General features: G+C 35.5%; 1 protein-coding gene across 1 annotated transcript in view; it reads right to left on the reverse strand.

Moving 5' to 3' along the window:
- Window positions 1-26,922, reverse strand: part of CNTN5 (contactin 5) — a 1,550,500-nt gene that overhangs the window by 1,517,708 nt on the left and 5,870 nt on the right. The gene's annotated exons all lie outside the window — the stretch shown is intronic.

The following is a 26,922-nucleotide window of genomic DNA, read 5'->3' on the forward strand; positions in this document are numbered from 1 at the left end:
TTTTTTAAAATTCACTGAATAGAAAATTGCAGTAGACTACATCAGGGACAGGGCTGTATTCATCTTGGAAAACACAGTGTTAAGGAGGGAAAGAGAAAGATAGAGACTTTTTCGCCAGAGTAATCTGCTCATGACGGACGGGTCATGGTGGAGAGGTCTGACAATACATGGTCCACTGGAGAAGGGAATGGCAAACCACTCCACTATTCTTGCCTTGAGAACCCCATGAACAGTATGAAAAGGAAAAATAAACTGGCACTGTAAGGTAAACTCCCCAGATTGGTAGGTGCCCAATATGCTACTGGAGAAGAGTGGAGAAATAACTCCAGAAAGAATGAAGAGATGGAGCCAAAGTGAAAATAACACCCAGTTGTGGACGCGACTGGTGATGGAAGTAAACTCTGATGCTGTAAAGAACAATATTGCATATGAACCCTGAAGGCTAGGTCCACAAACCAAAGTAAATTCAAAGTGGTCAAACAGGAGATGGCAAGAGTGAACATCAACATTTTAGGAGTCAGTGAACTAAAATGGACTGGAATGTGTGAATTTAATTCAGATGAGCATTATATCTATTACTGTGGGCAAGAATCAATCCCTTAGAAGAAATGGAGTAGCCCTCAGAGTCAACAAAAGAGTCTGAAATGCAGAACGTGGGTAAATCTCAGAATGACAGAATGATCTTTGTTCATTGCTAAGGCAAGCCATTCAATATCACAGTAATCCAAGTCTATGTCCCAACCACTAATGCTGAAGAAGCTGAAGTTGAACGGTTCTATGAAGACCTAAAAAACTTTCTAGAACTAACACCCAAAAAAGCTGTCCTTTTCACCATAGGGAACTGGAATGCACAAGTAGGAAGTCAAGAAATACCTGGAGTAACAAGCAAATTTGGCCCTGGAGTACTAAATGAAGCAGGGCAAAGGCTAGCAGAATTTTGCAAAGAGAACGCACTGATCATAGCAAATATCCTCTTCCAACAACACATGGACAACACCAGAAGGTCAGTACCAAAATCAGTTTGATTATATTCTTTGCAGCCAAAGAAGGAGAAACTCTATAGAGTCAGCAAAAACAAGACCAGGAGCTGACTGTGGTTCAGATCATGAACCGCTTATTGAAAAATTCAGACTTAAATTGAACAAAGTAGGGAAAACCACTAGACCATTCAGGTATGACCTTAAACAAATTCCTTATGATTATACAGTGAAAGCAACAAACAGATTCAAGGGATTAGATCTGATACAGTGTCTGAATAACTGTGGATGGAGGTTTGTGACATTACACAGGAGGCAGTGATGAAGAACAACCCTAAGATAAAGAAATGCAAAAAGGCAAAATGGATGTCTGAGGACGCCTTATAAATAGCTGTGAAAAGAAGAAAAGCCAAAGGCAAAGGAGAAAAAGAAACATATAACTATTTGAATGCAAAGTTCCAAAGAATAGCATGGAGAGACAAGAAAGCCGTCCTCAGTGATCAATGCCAAGAAATAGAGAATAAATAATAGAATAGGAAAGACTAGAGATCTCTTCAATAAAATTAGAGATACCAAGGGAACTTTTCATGCAAACATGGGCACAATAAAGAACAGAAATGGTATGGACCTAAGAGAAGCAGAAGATATTAAGGAGAGGTGGCAAGAATACACACAGGAACTATACAAAAAAGATCTTAATATCCAGACAACTACGATGGTGTGATCACTCACCAAGAGCCAGACATCCTGGAATGTGAAGTCAAGCAGGACGTAGCAAGCATCTACTATGAACAATGCTAGTGAAAGTGATGGAATTTAAGTTGAACTCTTTCAAATCCTGTGAAAGTGCTGCACTCAATATGCTAGCAAGTTTGGAAAATTCAGCAGTGGCCACAGAAATGGAAAAGGTCAGTTTTTCATTCCAATCATAAAGAAAGGCAATGCCAAAGAATGTTGAAACTACTGCACAATTGCACACAGCACACACACTACCAAAGCAATGCTCAAAATTCTCCAAGCCAGGCTTCAATAGTATGTGAACCGAAACTTCCAGATGTTCAAGCTGGATTTAGAAAAGGCAGAGGAATGACAGATCAAATGCCAACATCCACTGTATCATCAAAAAAGCAAGAGAATTCCAGAAAAAAACATCTACTTCTGCTTTACTGACTATGCCAAAGCCTTTGACTGTATGGATCACAACAAACTGTGGAAAATTCTTCAAGAGGTGGGAATACCAGACCACCTGACCTGCCTCCTGAGAAATCTGCATGCAGGTCAACAAACAACAGTTAGAACTAGACATGGAACAATGGACTGGCCCCAAATTGGGAAAGGAGTACATCAAGGCTGAATATTGTCACCCTACTTATTTAACTTATATGCAGAGTACATCATGCAGAATGCCGAGCTGGATGAAGCACAAGCTGGAATTAAGATTGCCGGGAGAATATGCTGATATGCTGATGACACCACCACATGACAGAAAGTGAAGAAGAACTAAAGAGCCTCTTGATGAAAGTGAAAGAGGAGAGTGAAGAAGCTGGCTTACAACTCAACATTCAAAAAACTAAGATCATGGAATCTGGCCCCATCACTTCATGGTAAACAGATGAGGAAACAATGAAAACAGTGACATACTTTATTTGTCTGGGCTCCAAAATCATTGCAGATGGTGACTGCAGACATGAAATTAAAAGACACGAGGTCCCTTGGAAGAAAAACTATGACCAACCTAGACAGCACATTAAAAAGCAGAGACATTACTTTCCTGATAAAGGTCCATCTAGTCAAAGCTATTGTTTTTCCAGTAACCATACATGTATGTAAGAGTTGTATTGATGCATTTGAATTGTGGTGTTGGAGAAGACTCCTGAGAGTCTTTTGGACTGCAAGGAGATCCAACCAGTCCACCCTATAGGAAATCATTGGAAGGACTGATACTGAAGCTGAAACTCCAATACTTTGGCTACTTGATGAGAAGAACTTACTCATTAGAAAAGACCCTCCTGACGTTGGGAAAGATTAAAGGTAGGAGAAGAAGGGGACAACAGAGGATGAGATAGTTGGATGGCATCACTGACTTGATTGACATGAGTTTGAGCAAGCTCTGGGAGTTTCTGAAGAACAGGGAAGCCTGGCATGCTGCAGTCCATGGGGTTGCAAAGAGCCCAACATGACTGAGCAACTGAACTGAACTGAATCTGCTCAAGTTCACTACAGATCCCACAGCACTCTACTGTTACACCAGGTAATCTGAGCTTTAACATTTCTCATTTCTAAAAGAAATTTGAGTCAGTAATCCTTGCAGATCATGAGGAAATAATTTGATGGAATGGAGAACAGCCTAGAAGGAATTTCTAGAGTTTGGCCGATAAATGGCCAATGAGGGAAATACCTTTCGAAAGCCATATACTGCTGAATGCATTCATTCATATTTTATTTCTTGCAGAAACTTGAAGAGCTGTTTTCTGTAATTTCTGTGAGTTCAGTAATTCAACTTGGCTGGAAAAAAACAACAACAAAATTACTTGTCTGCTTTCCTAAAGAGTGTGTGTGTGTGTGTGTGTGTGTGAGAATAATATATATAAAATGCCCACCATTAGTTGCCCCTTCTCCCCACTCAAGAGTCTGACCTCATTATCTGTCTGAGTTCTGCGGCACTTTGCCCATTCCTCTTTTTGGCCTTCCTGTCTGCTCTGATGACTGGAAGAGTGCCAATGTTTGATTAATGACAGTGAAGAGAGTCTATGCAGATAAAGCAAACTGGACAAGTGGGAGAATTAGGCAGAGTGGGACACATCAGCAGACTGGGGAGGAGCTGTGATAAGAGAAGCCAGCTCAAAGAAGATGCTCAGAAGGCAGAGCTGTGTAATGGAAGGAACTGCGTCTTCAGAAGTAAAGATCTCTGAAACTAAGCCCTGTCACAAAACACCCTATGTGTGTGTGTGTGATTAAGCTATTTAAATTTCCAACTTGTAGCTTCCTCATCTCTAAAACAGAAAATATTTTAATTTGCAACCTAAGGAGCTAATTTAAGGGTGCTTTTGTTACGTAGTAATAGGTTATAATGTTGACTATTATTTGTATGCATATGGCTCTAACATTTATCTCCCTATTGAGACCTCTTCTCTAAATGTTAGACTTGGATATCTAGTCACTTAACTGACATCTCCTGACATCTACTCTTCGTTATCTAATATCCAACACAAACTATGTATCAAAAAAGGAGCTGTTGATCTTTCCTTCCAAATCTGCTTTTCCCTCCATATATGTGTGTGTGTGCGCGTAATATATGTATAGTATGTAATGTATGTGTAATATATATAATACATGTTATATATAAAATGCAATCTATAATGTAATCTATATTATACTATATGTTATAGTATATATATTACTGTAATATATAGTGTAATATATACATATGATATATAATATGTAATATATATGTACTCATGTTATATATATATATGTAATCGATATCCATATACATATATATAATCACCTCAAAATAAACTGCACCACCCCATGTGCTAAGGCCAGAAACTCAAATTATCCTGTTCCTTCCCCACACATTCAAGATCAAAATGGCAAGCACTGTCTGTAGATATATCCAAAATCTGACCACCTGCATTGGTACCACCTAGCCAAGGTCCGCACTATTTTTTTTAATTTGCAGTAGCCTTCTTAATATTCTGAACGTTCACACATTTGCCTACTCTCCCTATAAATTTATGCTTCACCTAGGAACCAAAATTGTGCTACTGAGTATCAGTCAGAATATAAGCGTCTCTACTCAAAAGCCTCCAGAGATTCCTATCTCACTCACAGTAAAACTCAGCGTCATTATACTGACCTCCAAGTTTTCTGACTCCATCCCCTCATCTTCTCCCAAACTCCTTACACTGAGTCAACCGCTGACTCGTTTATGTCCACAGGAATATAGGGAAGTTCCTGCCTAAGATGTTTACACCCTTTTTCCTCTAACTAGAATGTTCTTCTAAGTTTACATGTCTTACTCTCTCCTGTCTCTATTTAAATAACACCTTTTCCTCTAGCTAAATTGTTAAACTTTTCTACTCTATCTCTCCCAACACTGCCAACTCTCTTCTCTACATTTTCCCCTCAGCATTTATGGCCATCTCACTACATATATTTATATTTGTTTCACTTACTTATTACATATATGTCTGACAGCCCTATTAGAATGTAAGCTCTAATGTAAGTGGGCATTGTTCACCTTCCGTTTTTCAGTATTTCATCCTTAGCATTGAGAACAGTGCCTGGTACAAAGTAGGTACTTAAGTGTTTACTGAATGAAGAAATGAACTATAATTAATATTTGGTGACACACAGTTGAGTCATGTATAACTGAATTAAACAGTCCATCCATTGAATTGATGTTAGACACACAGACATACTTGTAGGTTGCAGCTGGGCTTCTTTTCTGTCTAGAAGTGTCATCTCCCTTTACTCAAAAGCATACTTAGAAAGGGCTAGGAAGAATCAGGTCTCTCCCAGTCTGAAATAAGCAAACACTATTATTTATTATAAGAACAACCTTTCAATACATTTGGAGAAAAAAGAATAAGCCTACATTGTGCAGGTTATATACAGACTTTGGGTGGACATAGTTCAGAACTATATGAAAGCCAGGAAATTGGAAGTAAAGATAGATGACTGTTACTGAAAATCTTCAGGGTAAACACATCAGGCTCACTGAAGGCAACTTAAGAGCATGCAGTGGTGGACAGAATCCTCCAAGTGTTTCAAAGGCAACAAGATGGTTATCTATCCCAAGCGACAGAATAATTTAAGTTACCTCTGACCAGATTACCTTGTGCTTCTCAAGGATGCTCAAGCTTGTCCCCTTAATGAGAAGCTGAAATTTGGTCTACAGGTAGTGTTCATAATTTTCTTTATATTCCAGGAGAGTTAAGAACAAAGAGAAAAAATGATGATGGGCAACCAGGAAAGGAAATAACACTATCTGTTCTGCTGAATAAGAAATTCAAAGATGAAAGCCTGTCAAAGTTTACATGTGATACTATTTATATGTATTATATGAATGACTCTGTGTTGTATCCCAAATTTGTTTCCACACATAGAGGTTAAGGAAAGAATAAAAAAAAAAAAAGCACGGGCCATTGAAGACTGGTAGGTGGCAAGTTTTAATAATCAAAGAACTTACATACGAGGGTAGTCTTAGGTGAACTCAAGACCAGTAAGTCTCACCATTGACCCACAAGAATATTCAAAGTTTATATAGTAGCCTTAACTGACTTGTCACATATTCAGTCCAAATGGTATCAACAACACTTTATTCTTTCAAGGCTACATCCTTGAAATAGCTGTTAGCATGGGAATAGTAGGTGGAATGTGCATAAAAGGATAACGGAGGGGAAAAAGGAAATGAGCCTCCAATTGTCAAACAGTGGTCACAATCTCCCAATGACATCCTCTAACATAATGATCCTGTAAATTTTTTCCATGATTAAGAATCATGTTTTCTTCAGCACAAAATCTAAGTCACTTCTGGTATTGGGTGTGGGGAATGCCGCCATCAGGAAAGCCATGAGTGGTTAGCAGGGCCACTTATCCCACAAGAAGGCAATAAGAAGGGACAGACTTAGTTCAGTCAGACTGGTTCCAAGCTGGGACCTTGAATAGGAAACTGGCGATTCAAAAGGAGAAACGTTTAGTACCTGTTTCAATAGGAGAGGGGTGTCATCCAGCAAACGCTGGCTGCAGTGCTCATCGTCTGCATTAGCCATGCTCTAACCAAGCTGCACTATCGAAGTATGTGTGGCTGTGCTTCAAACTGCTTAGTTTGGCTCCCTCTACCTTGCCTTAGCTGGTTTCTTGGAGCATGGTTCTCAGCTTAACATTATTTCAGTGTCCTATTTGAATACTTTCCAATAAGCCTGTTTCTGCTTAGATTAAAGCATGTATTTTTTTATTACCAGCACTGTGGCTGGTTATAATAGTATAGATGTGCAAGTGATTTTCTTCTAGTAGAAAATAAGTATTCAGTGAGATGGCTGATTTTATGCTACATAGTTTACCACAGATTAAATCTAAGATTTGAAATAAGGTATAACATAAAAACAAGTAAATAAGAAGAGGGAATATTGAAACTCTTAACAGGGAAGATCAGATCAATGAAACAGTACTCCACATCTATGCTACTGAAGCATGAAACAGGAAAATATTGCAATGAGAACGTGTTTAAAGCCACTAGGCCTTTAAAACGGAACACAGAAGGTGAAAAGGGAAAACCTGAGGGTGAAAAGCATGCAAGCCTTGAAACTGAAACTGAGGGAGACGACCGAAAGGCAACATCCACCGGAGCCCGGATGATCAGGCTGAAGGAATAGAGAAAGCCTAAGGGCAAAAATGCATTCAGGCCCAACAGTGAGTTCCAAAGGATCCCTTCAGGGCAAGACTCATTTTGGTTCTAGCAATAAGTTACAACAGACCAAGCTTTGAGGCAGCATGCTTAATGCCCTGGAATTGAAAAACTAAGCATATAACTAGGGGCAGCCTGCATTTTGTATAAAATTATAGTAAGTCTGATTGGTAAGAACTGGGATGTGGCAAGCATTTAAATGTGCATCATAGGGCTTATAAGAAAACTAGACAATGAAAGAGAAAAAGAGAAAATGGGATTGGCAGTAAGCAGCACATATTGATAAAACCTGTACTAAGTGCAACATTGTAAGCCAGAGTCAATGTGCACATCTCCTCAATCAGTATATATTAATTCTTATTGACTGATCTATTTTCATAATGTAACAGACCTGTAAAGAATCAGAATAAACTGTACCCTGATAGCTGATGCTGAGTTAGTAATTAATGTTGGAGAAATCTCTTTACAGTATAGAGGAATAAAACAACAACAACAAAAACAAAAAAACGGGCATATCTTAAGGTTACTTATGCAGAACAGTAAGATTCCAATGTATTTCTCTTCAGTGATAAACCTCTTGAATACTACAAACAGAAATGTGAGCTGTCCTAAAAAATTTCATGGGCATTCAAATTTATATTTAGTCTTTTTATCACCAGTCACATGGCTTAATACAGTTAATGAGTAAGATTGTCTACATCAGTGGTTCTCAAAGTGTTCTCACAAATCAGCAATACTGGAATCAACTAGAAACTTCTTACAAGTGCAAATGCCAGGGCACTAGTTCAGATATTTTTAATTCTGGGAATGGAGCCAAGTTTTATGTGTTTAAGGTACAATCTACATTATTTTTACCATGACTACTAATCCAAAAAAATGTTAGCCCAAAAGATGAATTTTCATATAGCTTTACTTGTTTAAGGAACTTTTTTAACATATCTGAAAAATAAACTATGCAACTAACCCTTCATATGAGTTACATTCTTCTTCTAGGAAAAATTATTCAACTAGGCTCATCCCTACAACTGTTTACTCTTAAATGCTACTTTCAAAACAACCATGAAAATGTCAACCCTTGAATCTTGGCAATAAAGGAAAACTTGTGTTGGATTTGAACTTGTATTTTTTTCCAAATTCCCCAAATATACACACACACATAAATATATGTACATGTATAATATATAATATGTGCATACATATTTATGAACATTTATATGTATTATTAGAATACTTTTAGGAAGTCCTTTTGGAAAACATCCATCTCAATGGAAGCATGTTTTATCACTAACAAAATTACTATTTGTCTTAATACATTTTCTTCTTTCCTTTCTGTAGAAATTTGTAAGAAAGAGGACAAGTATAAGTTCATCCAAGAGCCATCTCCAAAGGGCCAATGAGTTTAGAAGGTCTCACTGAATTAGCCTCTTTACAGAACAAATCCTGCCTTATAGCCCATACGATAAAACTTTGGAGAATTTGTCTCAGACCTGTTTTATTTTGCCTGTAAAAGTCTGGTTCTGAAAGATCTCTCTTCATCCAGCCACCTCACCATCAAAAATCAACAGACTATCTATGCATTGCTTTAGATTTCAGCAGTATAACCATGATATGCCTAGATGTAATTTTCTCAGCATTTATTGCTCTTGGGTTTCACCAAACTTCTTAGGTATGTGAGTTGATGTCTTTTCTCAGTTTTAAAAAATTGTCAGTAATTATCTCTTCCAGTATTTCTTTCTGTTCTGTTCTTTTATCCTGTTTGGGGGGCTAGAGTAGGAATTCTAAAAGAAACTTTCAAGCACTCAGGTTTCACACTGATACAAAGTGTAAAGGGACCTAGTTTGGTGAAGTGAAGTGAAGTGAAGACAAGCATAAATACTGAAAGAGACCTGCTCCACAAAGGCACAGTTGTGCAGAACTTTAAGTTCTCCAGGCTGTACCCCAAGAGCAATGATAATCTATGACTGAGAGAGGGGCAGGGAAGATGAAAGAGATTCTTTCCTGAAGTGTAAGTATAGGGGGTTTCTTAAAAGTCTGAAGGCAGAACAGGAAAATCTGAACTGAACTCTTCAGGTACATGAGGTCTTTAATGGGTACAAAGCAATGACTGATTCTGGCTGGGGCAGAGGCAAGAGAGTCTAGAGATATCCCCCTGAGATGCAGACAAGCACGGCCTGAGGAAGGCTGAAGGCAAAGCAGGAGAATGGAAACAAATCCTATCATAAAAAAACAACTAAGGGGAGAAGCAATTAAATGCATCTTTAAAGTCCTTAAAGAAAAACTGCTAAGTTATAATTTTATATCCAGTAAAAACAGCCTTTCAACATGAAGTCAAAATAAAGCCATTTGAAAGCAGGGAAAGACTGAAAGGATTTATCGTATCTCTGGCAGATTTATACTATAAGTAAATATTAAAAACCAATGCACTGTCTCTTTTTCAGTCATTTTTATGTGCTTCATTTGTATAGTTTCACTTGCCATGTCTTCAAGTTCAATAATCATCTCTTTTCCAATGTCTAATACATCATTAATCCACTTGGTACTTTTTTTCATTTCACACATTGCAGTTTTCATCCCTTCAAGTCCAATTTGAGTCTTTAACATATTCTGTCTTTACTTAACATGTACAATATTTACTCCAGCTTCTTAAACTTAGGGAAAGTGAAAGTCACTCAGTTGTTTCTGACTCTTTGCAACCCCTGGACTCTATAGTCCATGGGATTCTCTAAGCCAGAATACTGGAGTGGGGAGCCTTTTCCTTCTCCAGGGGATCTTCCCAACCCAGGCATCAAACCCAGGTCTCTCGCATTACAGGTGGATTCTTTACCAGCTGAGCCACAAGGGAAGCACAAGAATACTTAGTTATTAGTTCTTGAAACTTCTAACAGTACTTTTCAAGATGTTTCATCACTTTTGCTCAACAAAGCTCACCCACTCATACTTTGTATCTTTAAGAATGCATATAAATATGCAATAAATACACATATTATGTATTATACATATAACCATATACCCCCATATTTATCTGCCTCCTTAGTAGCACAATCTTTGTTCTGCCCAAATAAACTATTTGCAGTTTCACAATTATTAATACCTTAGTATGACTGTTCTTCCAAATTCTGTGCCTTTGTTTATGATATTTTATCTAGTGAACTTCACGTATTCAATCTCTCACAGTCAAAATCCAATTCATCCTTTAAGACCACAGTCAAAAATTACTTTTCCAATTTTGCTTCCCCAGAACTCCTAGTGATAATAAATTATTATATTATTCTTGATGTAGTTATATTGTGACTGTGAGTTTTGAAGGCCATAAATACTTTTTTGTGTATCTGTATAAATTCCAAAGGCTTAAAAAAAGGTAAATAACAAACTTCAATGAACGTATGAATAAAGAGTAAAAGGATAGATTGACTGATGCCTAATCATTTGTATAATGTTTTCCTTCCTACCTTCATTAGATGATAAGTAAATGAGTCTCTAAGCAAATATTTTACTTCCTATGTAATGACTTCCTCACAAAACACAGTACAATGCTATCAACACAGCGGGTAATCAATACTCACTGTTGACTGTTGAACTAAAATAAATTTACAAAAATAAGCCAAGCTTGTTTCTAGTAACAGAACTCCCCTTGGTGATTTCTGGCATGCTACATGAAATCACCACAGGAAAAGTTTATGAATGATACACTGAATGTTTTAAGTAAATGTCATACTTTCAGATATACCACCACTAACTGCAATTGCTAGAAATATTGAAAATTTAAGTCTCAAAAGTAAGAAAATTCTGGATGGCAGTAATGATTCATCTCTTTGACTCTTTCCCTTTGGGACCAAGTACACTGATGTCCTTACACTGCATTAAATGAAAATAAACACTTAGAAATGATGTTCTTCAAATGCACTACAAAAGGGAGATTTGGCTTATAATTAGTAAGAACAATATGATGTAGGAGAGAAGTATACAAGCCTCCTGAAATAGTTTCCACTAATATGACTGAAATCAGGAAACTATTATTTTCCATATTTATACTGATTTTTTTTTTTATTTCAGTTAATAGACACTTACTCCTTGGAAGGAAAGTTATGACCAACCTAGAGAGCATATTAAAAAGCAGAGACATCACTTTGCCAACAAAGGTCCATCTCGTCAAGGCTATGGTTTTTCCAGTAGTCATGTATGGATGTGAGAGTCGGACTATAAAGAAAGCTGAGCATCGAAGAATTGATGCTTTTGAACTGTGGTGTTGCAGAAGACTCTTGAGAGTCCCTTAGAGTTCAAGGAGATCCAACCAGTCCATTCTAAAGGAGATCAGTCCTGAGTGTTCATTGGAAGGACTGTTGTTGAAGCTGAAACTCCAATATTTTGGCCACCTGATGCAGAGAACTGACTCAGTGGAAAAGACCCTGATGCTAGGAAAGATTGAAGGCAGGAGAAGGGGACGACAGAGGATTAGATGGTTAGATGGCATCACCGACTCAATGGACATGAGTTTGGGTAAACTCTGGGAGTTGGTGATGCACAGGGAGGCCTGGCATGCTGCAGTCCATGGGGTCGCAAAGAGTCAGATACGATTGAGTGACTGAACTAAACTGAACGAATTTTATTTCATTCTCCTATGATTAATCTGGCCATGTTAAATAATATTATTCTGAACTTGAGTCATGAAATAACTAGAATACGATATAGTATACAAATAGGATATTAATATACACTCAAAGCACATATGTTCAAGTGTATATATATATATATATATATATGCATATGTGTGATATCAGCACATATATATGGTATTAATAATTGCTACATACTGAGATTCACTAAGGAAATAAGCTATGATTCAAAAAAGGCTGTAATAAACATATTGCATGTAAAAGCATTATTTAATATGAGAATATATTCATGTTTCATCCCATGATTATTCCTTGAGATAGGAATGAAAATACTGAAACTTCAAAATAGTGCTCAAGTTTACAAATTGCTAACTATATGCAAAGCACTAAGATATTAACTATGTGCCACCACTTATATTAGATCACCATTAAAGAGCCTGTTTTCCCCAAGAAAAGTCTTAAGCTGAATATGAATAATTGCATACTACATATGGATTTATTACTTCAATTTAAAATTGAATCCTTATTTCCTTAAGGTATGGATGGCCTTCTTTTTCTCCAGTGTTTATTCTATTTGAAATATTAATTCTGATATAAAGGAGCTCTGTTTCTGAGAAATACCAATTATTGAATTAATCTAAGTAAAGAATAGAACATCTTCCACCAAATTAGGATATGAAAGCACAAATATTTCAAATAGCATAAATATTATAAATTTATTTTTTAGCTTTCTTTACTCTCTTAAAAATGAAAAAAGGCATAAATTGTTTTAGTTTGTCTTTCACATGATATTCTCAAAAATACATATTCTTCTTATGTTCTCATTTTCTATTTTTTTTCCTACTAAAGTGTCAGTCAACACATCTCGCTGGGGAGAGTTGACTGTTTTGTTTGACAGTAATTTTCCATACCTAAGAATTATGTTAGTAATCACATTCTGAAAGAATGTGTTTCTACTAGCTCTACTGCAATGGGCCCCAGATTTCCAATTTGCAAGTTTTAAATTAATAGCTGTTTACTGTGCTATACAACAAAAAGTAGTTATCATAGAAACTAATTCATTGCATAACACTTTCACCATCAACTAGATTCACAATATTACCTAGTCTTTGGAAATAAAACAAAAAAGAACATGCAAGATTTTATTCTTTCCTTTGTAAAATGGGAAATGTGGAAAACAGGATCATTGTCATGTAGGATTGTGACAAAATGAAAATATAAATTATTCGATTTTCAGTCTTTATCATTCTCATTTAAAGAACTGACAGGGATATAGAGACATGAATATGTGAAAATATATATACTGGGACTTGAAGAAAACTGTTAGTAATTTGCCTCCATTCTCTCACTTCCCATTCTTTATTCATATGAAAAAAATATTAATGGTTTTCATGTAGGTTTTCATCCTGCAATAATGAATAGATTTTAGATATACTTCTGGAGTAATTGGCCCTTAAAGGAATCAGGGTGACCATGTACTGTCATCAGTATAAGGGATATGCTCATTTAAGTCATATTTCAAAAGACAGCCAGAGAATCTGTGAAAATCTGACATCTTGTGCATTTACTTTTCTGTTTTACTTCTCTATCTAGCTGAGGTGAATGTGCAAATAAAAGTTAAGTCAATTGCTAAGGTTAAGTCAACTACAAAAGCCACCTTCAATTTACTAAGTATTGTAATTAAGATCATTACAAAGGAGGAAAATGAGACTAAGAGAAGATAACTTGTTTAAGCACAAGCACCAAATTGTGAACTTGGGTGATTTGGCGCCAGCATGACTACTCTTTGACTATACAGAGCAGCCACAATATATGCTATTACTATGTTTCTGAAATCTCTTCCAGAAAGGGAAGCGGTATCCCTTTTTTGAGACAAGAGCAGAGCAGCAGCAAAATTAAAATTGCTTGTGAATTAACACAAAATAAACAGTGTTTTCAAGGATATTATTATAGGTTTTTAGTCCAACTATACAATGAAAGGCAAACTAAGGAAAAAGGAAGGATGAACCACTTTTGGTGAACTTCACCAGAACAGAAACAACCTTTGCCTAAGATGTAGACCTGCACGAGTGCTAAGTCACTTTAGTCATGTCCGACTCTTTGTGACCCTAGGGACCATAACCCTCCAGGCTCCTCTGTCCATGGGATTCTCCAGGCAAGGATACTGGAGTAGGTTGCTATGTCCTCCTTCAGGGGATCCTCCTGACTTAGGATGTAACTAATGGCACAGTGGTAACACTTATTTCAGACAGGTAAATTCCTCTTGAATTGCTTTCCTCAATAATAAAATTTTTTTAGTGTACCAGCTATTAATAAGACTCTGGCTTTGCTAAACTAAGCCTGCAAGACAGTGTAGTCTCTAAAGAGTTGACAAAGTGAAAGCCTCATGTGATACACTAGAATGTAGAAGCCAATTAAACACAAATAGTATAAACAATAAGAACAACCAACTTGTATATGCCTCCTAAACAGTAATTTTTTTCATAGCTAATAATATGAAAATATTTAAATGAAGATTCTGGATAAGTAAGATTTTTATTCTGTGATCCTTTAAGCAGAGTAATTCCTGAAAACAGAGAAAAACTGGAAATAATGAAGCATTTTGATATTAATTGTAAAATTGGTCAACATTCTTTTAAAACGTAACTGATATCCTAACATCATATAAATAACAGGAGCACAATTCATGACATCACCTCTGGACTGAGATAGCCTTGCTCTGCCCTAGGTTGCATAGCAGTACCTCGACCTTTTTAGAGCAGATATTAAAGTCACTCCATTGATTTAATGTGTTGGGTCACCTTCAATTTTATCTGTAAACTGACATCAGTAGTCTGATTTACTATCATTTTAAGACTTAGTTTGTGCACTGACTGTGAAACCTACTGGGCAAAACATAAGGAAAAGGGAAAGTTATTCCAAAAGAATTTAAATAGGGTGGCATTATGTTATTATAAGCTTTACAGTTGTATATGTCTGTCAAACAGCTTGCTTTGTTTTCAATTATCTTTTGTAAAAATGAAATATACCTGATTTTTTTATCATAAAAATGCATGGAAAAAGAATTAACTTTCAAAACACATTTTTAAAATGTTAGATACATTTAATACAACTGCACAAATTATGTGAAAATCTCATAAGCTATATTTTTAACAAGTATAAATACATTTCCACAACTATGTAAGATGAAAATGAAAGTGAAAGGTGCTCAGTTGTGTCTGACTCGACCCCGTGGACTATACAGTCCTTGGAATTCTCCAGTCAGAATACTGGAGTGGGTTGCCATTTCCTTCTCCAGGGGCTCTTCCCAACCCAGGGATAGAATCCAGGTCTCTGGCATTACAGGCGGATTCTTTACCTACTGAGCCAACCATGGAAGCCCAGATAGCTTTTGTTTACATCTCCTAAATTGCTTTTATTACTATCATTAATACTAATTCATCAAAAAGGGCATTAATTAAATTTTATAGTTTTGTTTTTTAATTTTACATTGAGCCCTAAAATTATGGCTAGGAGAAAAATGTTAGTGGTAAATACTTGAGATTTATGACAGTTTTTACTTCTCTTAACATAAAAGATGGTTGAAAGCATACACAATATCTCTATACATGAATCAGCAAAACCATTTATATAATGGGTATTGTGAGGTTTTGATTTCTGAATAAAAATTTCAGAGTAAACTTGATATGCTGCTAATATATAAAAATGAGTTTGCTCCATCCACATGTCAACTTGCCTTCAACATAGTAAGCAGCACATAAACACAGGATGAATTGAAGTGTACTCAATTTTTACTTTTATTTTTGCACAAGCTCTTAATATTTCTTTTATTTTTCTTTGGTTTTTTCTGTGAATTTTTATAACTTCAGGTTTAAATTATATGGCAAGGAACATAGGTAACTGGTAAACATAAAGCCTAAGAATAAGGGCATCAAATATTACCAAACATAAGTACTATGCTCATTAATCAGGTAGGTACAATATTTATTCACATTATATTTACATATAATGTGCTTAATGTATATAATTATTTTATGATAAACCTTTGCTACGGGAATTTCTTTTTTCCAAGACTAATAATTTAAGTAATGTCTTCAATCTTTGAGAGTTTTCATAGTATTTGGAATAAAAAACAATATATATAAATATAAAAACAAAATGGTTTTGGTTCTAATCATTAAATTTTCTATTTTTTTTAAATTCACATATATCAGTGTCATAATTAATCATATCTTGCTTTTGTTTGCAGTAATTGGCACCTTATTAACCATAGTCCAAACTGTCCAAATCTTATCCCTCTGCTGTTAGTAAAGATCTGCTAGGGAATTGTTCTTATCAAACTGATTCTATGCCCAAATGAAAAATAAGTTCCTAACCCCTCTTTCACCTTAAAAAATGCTAAGCCTAAAATTAAAAAACAAATTAAAATGAGTATATTTAACTTATTTGAGGAATTTTCTTTTTGAAACTGACATGCTACACCATTTTTTTTTAATTTTCTACACATTTTATTTTTTCCTTTTATTTTTATTAGTTGGAGGCTAATTTACTTTACAATATTGTATAAAAAAAAATCTCTGAATTTCTTTCATAGACATTTAGGAATGCCAAGGAACATTCCTTTTTAATTTTTGATAGGCCTGATTCCCCCAGGCCATCTATTTCTCAGCACTAGGACCACAGAAGCTAATACAATTGTTTTCTTTTCTGCTTTTGGAGTCAGTGCTCAGCAAGCAGCAAGTACACACACTCATTCATCTTTTCCCTTGTTAAGCAACTGCCTACTATTCTGTAAAATCACAGAAATGAGAAGTTAATTTTAACTGTGCACACTGAAATGTTTGTGACTCCAGCTAGTGTCTTTGTATTTGACACTTGTAAACTCATTTTTTCCCTGATCTCAGAAAGGAGTCTTGGTCCTCTATTTGGTTTTTACTTTTAGTGTTTTCTATTGAGGCAGAGAGAAAACAACAAACAGCAGCTTGGCTTTTCTGTATTTGTCTAGTGATGGAAAAAATAATATAGATCCTTACACAGTATTTCCTGTTTATGACACACAGCTCTTGTTCAGAGGGAACTGGTTCAATGAATGGAATCATAAGATAAAGAAGAAAGAAGACCAGGAGATAAAGGAGGTAACAGCACCCCAAGACTTAAATAGTGTCAATGATCTGGAAAACTCACAAAGACTTTTAGGCTTGTTGGGATCAAAATCCTCTCTAGTAGTTCCCTGTTCTTTTTTCTCCTAAAACGCATTTACTATTTTTGTATTCCTGAAGTTTCTATGACCTTATGACATCAAGTTTATGGACTCAATTTTTAACTGTTATCAAAAAGATGGTGACCGCAGCCATGAAATTAAAGTCACTTACTCCTTGGAAGAAAAGTTATGACCAACCTAGACAGCATATTAAAAAGCAGAGACATTACTTTGCCAACAAAGGTCCATCTAGTCAAGGCTGTTTTGCTAGTAGTCATGTATGGATGTGAGAGTTGGACTATAATGAAAGCTGAGCGCAAAAGAATTGATGCTTTTGAACTGAGGTGCTGGAGAAGACTCTTGAGAGTCCCTTAGATTGCAAGGAGATCCAACCAGTCCATCCTAAAGCAAATCAGTCCTGGATATTCACTGGAAGGACTGATGTTGAAGCTGAAACTCCAATACTGTGGGCCACCTGATGCGAAGAGCTGGCTCATTTGAAAAGACCCTGATGCTGGGAAAGATTGAGGGCAGAAGGAGAAGGGGACGACCGAGAATGAGATGACTGGATGGCATCGCCGATTCACTGGACAGGAGTGTGAGTAAACTCCGGGAGTTGGTGATGGACAGGGACGCCTGGCGTGCTGCAATCCATGGGGTCGCAAAGAGTCGGACACGACTGGGCGACTGAACTGAACTGAAAATATATTCCATAATGGGGGAAACATTATTTTTTAGAATAAGATAATTATGTTTTATTTAAAATAGACTCCAATTTCTCTGGTGTCCAGTGGTTAAGAATCTGCCTACCAATGAAGGGAATCTGAGCTTGCTCCCTGGTCCAGGAATGTCACATATGCCACAGAGCAACTATGCCTGTGTGCCACAAGTACTGAGCCAGTGCTCTAGAGCCTGGGAGCTGCAACTACTGAGTCTGTATGCCTCAAATTTTGAGCCTGCATGCCTAGAGTCCACGCTCAACAACAAGAGAAGCCACCACAATGAGAAGTCCACACACCACAATGAAGAGTGGTCCCTGCTGCCACAACTAGAGAAAGCCTGTGCACAGCAAAAAAGACCCAGTGCAGCCAAAAAATAAATGAAAAAAAGAACAGAACCCAAGATATATCTATGACAAAAATTTAATTATATTGAACAGTGCAGAAAATGCTTTTTCAGCCAATTTTTTATTATTATTATAACTTTGGTATCTAATAGACATACGCCACATTAGTTAGCAGATTGCTAATTTGTTGAATTGGAAAAGAATTATATGGTAGGTAGAACTAAGAAGTTTACATGGGACATTTTACTCATTGCTACTTGAAATCTGATTCAATGGTGAAATTCAAACATGATATATCATTTTTCATTATAAACTTTACCTATGTAGTATCTTACAATAAAGTATAAAATAGTATATATCCTTCTTGATTTCAGTGCTAAAAAGTTTTAACTTTGTTGAACTGGTTTCTAAATGATGTATAAATGAAAAATATGTGCCCATGTTTCAGAAGTGCTAAAGTAATATTCATCTACTGTCCATATTTTTATAACACACAGTGTTGCATGTTCTGTAATGAGCCATGCTGATACAACAAAATTCATAAACTCAGTGGATTTTGAAACTGAAATAAAAATTTTAAAAATGTTTATAAACCTTCAACACAAATTCTTCAAGGATATACAAGCTTGGTTTCTTCATTATAATTAGGAAAAGATAACTTGAACAAATAATGAGTTTTACTGACTTTATCAGGTCCAGTTTCAAACCCAAACTTACACAGAGGTATAGTAAAGAACACTTGCTGAGAGATCATTCTGCATTATACTATACTCAAGGTAATTGGCTTCTTATGCAGCACTTCTCAAAACTGGAATCTTCAAAGCATTGTTATTTAGAGTGAATTATGTTAGGACAAAGGGCTAATATAATCAAAACAAACATTTCACTTGTTGATGTTATACAAAGTAGATCATAAAAAAGTTTAAAATATGTTCCCATCTTTAAAGCAGCTTATTATTTTCAGGTAGGAAAACTATTTTTTGCATGGAGATATCTGGAAGCATCATTTAGGACAGAAGTATAATGTCAGCAAAAGTATAGAGATGGGAAATGTAATGACAGGCTTGATGTAGGTTGTGGCTCAATCCACAATGTGTACATCGGTGTAGTTGCAGAGGAGCCTTGAAAGGGTTTCTAAAGGACAGTTAGAACTCCTTGGCATGCTGCAGAATCTGAAATGTGTTCTTCAAACAGCCGGAGCCATTAGAACTTTCAAGGCAAGGAAATGGCATGACAAGACTTAAAAGATTTGAAAGATTATTGAAAGATTATTCCATCAGAATGACTGATACCTGGGAGAATACAGAGAGATAAAGCAACCTGGAGATGTTATTCTAGTGAAAGATGGCCTAAACTAGTGCTGGGTAAATAAAATTTGGAAGACTGGTTTGAAAATGAGAGGGCATATTTGTCGAGAATTGTTCCTGTGCTTGAAGCCTTTCCCAGTCTACCCAAGTCGAACTGTCTCCTCCTCATTTTAACTCCACTGTATCCTTTGCACGTAGCAGAAGAAAGGGAAAATAATGTTACTTACAAAGTATCTCAGACTTTTCACATTATGTGCATTTTATTTTTTCAAGAATTTGGCAATGCCTCAAATCATCTTTAATTGACTTCTTGCTGCTATGTGTTTCTTGGCTTCAGTTAATATGTAAAGGAAATAAGAAGAAGACCAATTTAATAGACTTAAACTGAGGAAGGGCAAAAACAGAAGCTTAAGAAATGTTTTATCAAATACATAAAATGTTCAAAGTATCAGGCAAAAATTAAAGCAAAAACAAGACACTTTTCATCTACCCCACCGGGTGCAGCATGAGAAGTTTGGTGTGCTGCGACTGTGGAGAGGCAGACGCTCTAATACTCTGCTGGTGGGAGCACTATTGGAAACATCCCTGTGGGAGGCGATTTGGCAGCAAAACCGGTATTCTAAACGCACGTTCTCACTGACCTAGCAACTCTACTTCTACATCTACCCACACCCATATAAAATTGTGTATTTAAGAATTTTTATTTCATATTCACTCATATTTGTTTGTAAAACAAGTTGACAAAGAATTTCAAGTCAATAATTATTTATATAAACTATGATATACCCTCATTATGGAGTAAAGTGTTCAAAAATTGTATACCCTTTTGAATTGTAATGCACACAACCAAAATTATTTTAAGAAAAAAAAAAAAAAGACATACTGTACCAGCTTCATAAAGGATGTAGATACAAAGTCCTGTTGAGGATGGCTATTTTTGAGAGGAGCTAGAAGACATTTCAGGGCTTATATTATATTATTTTTACACTGTTCATTGTCAATGCTATGATGTTAGGAAAAAAAGATAACAACGGTGTTCATTCTCTGCATTCCGAGTTGTCAATGCTGCTTTACTCCACAGTGGCCAGGTTGATAACGCACCCAGTGGAGCAAATCATTTGTACTCAAACATAAAGTGTCTCAGGATCATATTTAAAGTAATTGTTGGACAGCACTACACTCTTTATCAATGAAGGGCTAGAGAAAAATATAAGCACTTTTGTTACTGGAAAGTAATTCCTCTACAAAACAATGGCTTTCTAAATTAATCCTTAGTATGATGCTTCTATTATTTTTACCTACGGAAAAACTAATAAGAAGACATATATTTTTTAATTTGTATTTTCATTTTTCCTCTTGAGAAAACCTGAATTACCTTACTGTGTTTGAAGTAAAAGGATAAAAGAACCTAATTATAGAGTAATTTCTTCAGATAAAAAAGAAATTGATCTCAGATAGACCATTTATCTAAACACTGGCTAAAGGCAAATACTAACTAAATAAAGATTAACATTTGGAAAAAAGTAGTTAACTTGAAAATAAATCAAGATAGTTGTCTTAACTTTTAAGCATCTATTAAAGTTGTAATATACAGGACGCATCTGATCATGCAGAATATCTAAACAGGGAAAATAAGAATCAGAGTGAGAACACTGAATAATTTCTTTATTTCTAAATTAGTATTTATCAGAACTAGACAATATATTTTAACAGATGGCATTTGTATATTCAATCTTGGAAGATCAACCATACATTTATATCTAAAGCCTATTATCTTATAAGACAACTACAAGCAAAAAAGATGAAAAGACACTTTCATTTCAGGTGAAATATCAGCTCCAGGCATTTTGAAAAGTATCTCATGATATGAATACTTACTTAATCACATCCTTATTGAAGAGTGTAAAATTGCTTTCTATCAGCTCCCTCTCCTGTCTGCTTTGTAGCTTTCTCCATCTTTCATTTTCCCTCTCTCTCCACTATCTCCAGACACAGTATAGCTTGACCACACCTTTTTGAAAGACTCTAATTTTTTTTATTCATTTCTTCCATTTTTTAAATAGTGTGTCAAATCTTCTGCAACAATAAAATGATCTGTATATACTGGAGGAAGTAGTTGGATTAGTTGTACAGATACAAAGCATATACATATTTAAAGCAGCATACTGATCATAAATATGCTGATAATAACTTCTTGTCATAGCAGCCAAGCCAAGAAAAGCAATATACCAAATATTACTTTATAAAAGTATACCTGTAAAATGTTTACAAAAATGAAATCTTTTTATTTTTACTATTAAATGACAATTCACAATTTAGAGATACACACATATATTTGCTTTAATGAATTAGCAGTAAATTATCATTTAATGATTACAGCATAAACCACTCTCATAATTTTTTAAATTAACAAGAACGTAATAAAAATAGAAGAAGAAAATAACTGAAGGAACTTATTTTCAAATGAAAATACTTGATATCATTTTATGTCACATGAGATTCAAAAACAATATTTGAAACATCTCCCCCTGCTACCAAAATAGATTCTATGTTCTAAATAATTTTTAAAGGGACATTAAAGACTTATTTTTTTATAATAACTACCTTTTTAAGCATATAAAAAGAAAATTAAGAACAAAATCATCTCTTTAAATATGTGCAAGTAAAATTAAGAAAATGAAAAGAAAGTACCTATGAACAAATTACAAGGCTGTGCCTACAAATTAAGTGATTTTTGTCATATCTGGAAAACTAGAATGACTGTATGCATGTGTATTTATACAAAATTCAAATGATTTTTCTGCCTTTAAATATTTCTTGACCCTAAACATAAAATGAGGTTTTTGTAAGCAACTAGACCTACAGATGTGAAGAATATGATTATGCCTCCTGAATCTACAGTCTCATTGCCTTCCTTAAAAAGAAAAATAAGAAAAGTTAGTAGTAGTTAATATCATCCTTCAACAGGAAAAGAACTGAAAGCTCAGAAAGTTTATTGTTTTGTTCAGGGAAACCAATACAGGCTGTTGAGCCAGGACCAAGCATGGGTATAACAAGTCCATATTCTTTCCATGGCCTCCCCAAATGCCAGGGACATGATCCTTTTTTTTTTTTTTTTAATCCCTTTTCTTATTATCTCTATTTGGTGGACTCTATCCTAAACTCAGCTGTCCACAGCTACAGTTCTGTTTGAATTTTCCTCTTCATCAAAACTTCACATCACACACAGCCTCTGAATTACAGCTGATCAAAACCTGAAGAGAAAAAGTCCTTTACTTTCATTGATTTTTAACTTTTTTGCTTGAGAGAGTGAATATTAATAAACTGAGGAAGTGACCTGTCCAACTCACAATAAGCTGAAAAACTGGGGCTGAACTTCATCTTAACTACCATCTAATCTTAAAATGAACTGTTAACAATCTTGCTTTTGAACAAAATTCCAATTCTGCAATTGTCTCCTGGAATCCTTTACATTTCCTCATTTGACATATATTAACATTTTGCGTTACAAAGAGTTACCTTTACATTAAGTAATCTTTCACCTTCCTTTTAAACATCCACATCATTTCCGCCTCTCTTCTCACCAACGGAAAAAGACTTTGCCAATCCCTAACTGAAACTTCCTCCAAGTCCCAGTGTTTCTCCTTTTACCTGGGAGGTCAGTTAAATCCATCCCCACAATGACCATTTCTGTTCCTCCAAGGTAGTTAGAAATGTGTGAGCAATAGCTCAATAATTATGTTTATTCATACATTTTCTTAAGTTTCTTATTGTGTTCTGACTGATTCTTTTCCATGTCTCCACTGTCAGGGATCAAAACTTTTACTTCCTTCAGATCTCCAAAAGTAGTGGTACTATAAACACTCATTTTTTTAAGCAATGTCTACTGAAGTAAAATATTTAAATGAAAAAGAAGATACACGGAATAATCTTTAAAGGATTTTGGTCTATACATCTCAGTATCACTGTCCACAGTTAAAACAACATTGTGCCTCACACAAAGAATATTTTGGTAGACAGATAACTTACAGCTTATATGTTAGAAGGAACTGGAGTAAAATCAAAATTTCCTCCCAGGTTTATGCTTTTGATGTTTTTAACATGTCATTTTTTTGTCACTGAAAAGTCACTTTTTTCTTTTCTATTATCACAACTGCATGACATTTTACTATTCTAATGTTGCACATAAATAAAGGTTAAGTAACTTTTCTAAAATTACACAGCTAATAAATTGTAGAGCCAAGACTGAATCCTAAAATTCAAACACCAAATCCCCTAAAGCATACTGCCTCTTTATATTAGATATAGTACTATAATTATTAAATGGAGAAGGCAATGGCTACCCACTCCAGTACTCTTGCCTGGAAAATCCCAAGAATGGAGAAGCCTGGTAGGCTGCAGTCCATGAGGTAGTGAAGAGTCGGACACGACTAAGAGACTTCACTTTCACTTTTCACTTTCATACATTGCAGAAGGAAATAGCAACCCACTCCAGTGTTCTTGCCTGGAGAATCCCAGGGACGGGGGAGCCTGGTGGGCTGCCGTCTATGGGGTCGCACAGAGTCAGACACGACTGAAGCGACTTAGCAGCAGCAGCAGCATAATTATCAAAGTAACGTTTACCACCTGCTTCTGTTACTACTATTACTACCACTATCTAGTAGGGACTGTGTAAGCAAAGCTTCACAGCCTCACAGTTAATCCACTCCTGCAAAATGAGTATTGCCGACACCAATTCCATACTTAACAACTGAAAGAAATCAAGCTTATTCATAACAACATAATAAGAACTGCATTTTTTCACAGCATCTAAGCCACATTTACCACAAACCCATCTATATCATTAGAGACTAGATGGTTCTAAGATACTAAAGTAAGCACTATAATGAGATGCAGAAAAATACAACATTCATTTAAAGTGGTTAGGTGAATCTTGGAACCAAAGGTACTTCAGAATAACTTAGGCACTAGGAAGTAAATGCAGCAATTAGAGAACCAATGCTAGCATGAAACAGTGTATGCCGGAAAGGCGCAGTAGGAGTAAACTAACAGCTGTCTCCAAAGGAGAAATACTGAAAATCTGTACCTCAGCTGTATATAACTCTTACATTCACATCTCACACTGAACTGTATTCACCCTATGTGCTTATTTCCTCCACCAGCCCATGAGCTACTTATTTCCCTTTACATTCTTACTTGACAACAACTGCCCACTAGGGACTATTTGAGTTAAGGAAATAATGTAAAAATTAATTTGAATGTGAAAAGAACTACTTTTAGTTAATTTTACTCACTGAAGTATAAACCACCAAGACCACATTAAGGACTGAAAAACAAACATACGTAGTCATATGTTTTCAAACACACTTATAATAGTAAATTTTCATAAAATCAATTCTGGATCATTTAACTTAAATCTCAGTGTTTCATATTAAGGTTACTGTTCTCTGCAAATTTCACAGTTAAGTTGTAGGTGAGTAAATATCTAAACAAAGTAAAAGTTCAAAGAATATTAAGGATCATTTATACTTTGAAGTTTGAGAATATATTTTATATTTTCTACGAGAGTTATTTGCAATGTTTGGTTGTATGCATGCTGCTGCTGCTAAGTCACTTCAGTCGTGTCTGACTCTGTGCGACCCCATAGACGGCAGCCCACCAGGCTCCCCAGTCCCTGGGATTCTGCAGGCAAGAACACTGAAGTGGATTGCCATTTCATCCTCCAATGCATGAAAGTGAAAAGTGAAAGTGAAGTTGCTCAGTCGTATCCGACTCTTCAGGACCCCATGGAGTTCAGCCTACCAGGCTCCTCCGTCCATGGGATTCTCCAGGCAAGAGTACTGGAGTGGTGGGATGCCACTGCCTTCTCCAGGTTGTATGTATAGAGTAGAACAAATCTCAGATCAGCCATCAATCATTTCAAGCAATCTTTTACCATCTTTATACATGTATCTTATTGCCTTCAAATAGTATTTAAAGAAAAAGAGTTGTAAAATATGAAGTCACTCCACATGGACACACAAAAATTTATTGTCTTAAGTAAACCAAGAAAAGTTTGAGAGAAAACATCTGTAAAACTATTATTATAACAGGAACCCAGCAATATATAACTGCCTTTCCACTCAGTTGCACTGTGCCAATTTTACAGTTTAGCATGTTCAGCTCTACAGAAGAAAAATTTTAGCATATTTTCTAAAATAATTTACATCATGTTTTTAAAATTAAGCACAGAGAAACTTTGGTTCAGAAACAACGATAACTAAATACTATTATTGGCTCAAAAATGCTCTATTTAATTCCTTTATTACTGTAACAGTAAAACTAGAATTTATATAAAAGTTGATATTTGAATTAAAAAATATTGCTTATTTCTAAAAAAACTTTTGTTTCACTTTCTGTTTTGCATTTTATTAAATGCTAAAATTGTTACTGTTCTAAGGGAGCCCATAATTTGAATTTTATCCAAACTTGTCAAGTCACAGAAATATTCTCTCCTCACATTTCTCACTGATTCTCTACTTAATTTAGTGTATCTCTAAACATGAATTACTGAAGAAAACAATTGCCAATACAGGGGAAAAATATTAACAAAAGAAACGAAAAATACTTTCTAAATATACTGTAGAAAAAAACAACTACAATATTTTCCTCCTTTGGTTCCCAGGTTTCTTAACTGAAACTGTCAAAAATCTTCTCCCATTTGATTCAGCTGTTGAGTGCACACTAAGTTCACTGTGAAAAAGTTCACAGCTAGCAATTAAATTGTCTAGACGTTCAGCTTTTGGTTAAGAGAATATGGGCATAGCTATTTTCTCCGAATTAATATAACTGGATTATTAATTTTCTAGTCTTAGAAATTGTAAAACATTAGTTTTACAGATGATCAACGGCAAAATAATATTACGTACATCCTAGTTTTGAGTAGCAATCAAAATAAGATTTTCACAGCAAAAAACAAAAGGTATAAACCATAAAAAGCTCTAATTTAGACATTAAAGAAACCTCCCATTTTTCCATCAAATGTAATGCTAAACATATAAATCTTAACTACTCTTTATGTTAAATAAAATACTAGCTCTGTAAGGCTCCTCCCAACACTTTCATTGTTGTTGTTCAATTGCTAAGTCATGTCCAACTCTTTGCCACCCCATGGACTGCAGCACACCAGGATTCCCTGTCCTTCACTATCTCCCAGAGTTTGCTCAAGTTCATGTCCATTAAGTCGGTGATACTATCAAATCATCTCATCCTCTACCGGCCCCTTGTCCTTTTGCTTTCAGTCTTTCCCCGTATCAGGATCTTTTCCAATGAGTCAGCTCTTAACATCAGGTGGACAAAGAATCAACA

The sequence above is a fragment of the Dama dama genome, chromosome 1 (assembly GCF_033118175.1).
Source record: "Dama dama isolate Ldn47 chromosome 1, ASM3311817v1, whole genome shotgun sequence".
NCBI classification, from domain to species: domain Eukaryota; kingdom Metazoa; phylum Chordata; class Mammalia; order Artiodactyla; family Cervidae; genus Dama; species Dama dama.